We start from the raw sequence: 1,651 nt of genomic DNA on the forward strand, positions 1-1,651 counted from the left end.
TATATATATATATATATATATATGTCTTACTCGGTCTACTTGTGTATGTGCATACCTTATTATCTAAGACTCTCTTAGCAACATTCAAACATCTCTCCCGCCCTTTGTTATTCTTTCTCTCTGTGCACATGCATATATATACACATGTATATATGTGTGTGTGTGTGTGTGTATGTATATATATATGTGTGGGTGTATATGCACACATGTAAATATAAAGGTATTTATAGACATAGATATATCATATATGTATATGTACACACGCACACGTATTATGCATATATATATATATATATATAATTGGGTACCCTCCCAGCAGTATACTGGATAGATACTATCCCTTAGTGGGTTGTACCCCCAACCCCTAACTCTCTCACGTTATATATATAAATATATATATATTTACACACACACACACACACACACACACACACATATATATATATATATATATATATATATATGTTTATATGGAAGTGTGTGTGTGTGTTTGTGTGTGCGTGCGTGCGTGCGTGCGTACGTGTGTGTTTGTGTGTTGCATTATAATTTAAACTTCATGACAATAAACTATACTTACTGCATGTGAATTTTCATATATAGAAGCACTACGTGGAGGACTCGTACGAGTTGCATTTGGTTATTTTATATACTTCAATAAATCACAGAGAACACAAAAAACAACAAAATGTAACATTTGTGTGATAAAATATTTAGTAACGTCATCTTATTTGCATTTCGTTAACAATAACAAATACAATAAGGGAGACTTAGAAGCATATTTAATCGTCAAAATCTACAGAGTCTGCGTAACTCACTTTACTTACCTTTACTGTAAATATTGGACTGCAGATAAAGTTAAATTATCATTTGTCACTGCTGTTCTTGTGGTAATTGATACTGTACTACTCTCGGCAGTCCAGTAGAAAGATAAAGGTTACTACTGTTAATTACACAATTTCTGAAGATATGAGAAGGCAATCTATTATAAAACTTGAAGTTTTTCCTCTTGCAATTTGAACTTTCTATTTTTTTCACTGTTAAGGAAACAGATGTATTACAACGTAACTAAATTTATTATGAACTATCTCGCCGGTTTTAATTAATATCTTGAAGATTGAAAATCGTCACCAATCGTTTGATGGTGATTCTTGTAACAAGTATCAAAACAGAAAATAACGTTTATATGAGTATCATTTTATTTCAGCCTTTGGTATCCGACTAAAATGTTCTCGAACTTATCTATTTGCATGTACACACACGCACTTATGCTCATTCGCACGCATATATGTTCCTGCGTTTGTGTCTGTATGTTGTGTGTATAAATGTTCCTTTTTAGAGCACTACCACGCATAAAGTCAGGTTCGCAGTCTGTATTGGTATATAAATGACTGGGATAACAACACCCCACCTTCAAAGAGGAAAATTACTGTCCATGAGACTGTTCGAATTAGAGTATTCCACCATTCTGAAGAGTCAGGCTCCGTCAGGCAGCTTGCAAAACTTCAAGCCGCACATAATCCGAATAAAATTGTTTTGAATAATACATACATATATGTGGGGGGGGGGGTATGTATGTGTATACTTATATATGTATCCACACACACACACACACACACACACACATATATATATATATATATATATATATATA

The sequence above is a fragment of the Octopus bimaculoides genome, chromosome 1 (genome assembly GCF_001194135.2).
Source record: "Octopus bimaculoides isolate UCB-OBI-ISO-001 chromosome 1, ASM119413v2, whole genome shotgun sequence".
In the NCBI taxonomy this organism is placed as follows: domain Eukaryota; kingdom Metazoa; phylum Mollusca; class Cephalopoda; order Octopoda; family Octopodidae; genus Octopus; species Octopus bimaculoides.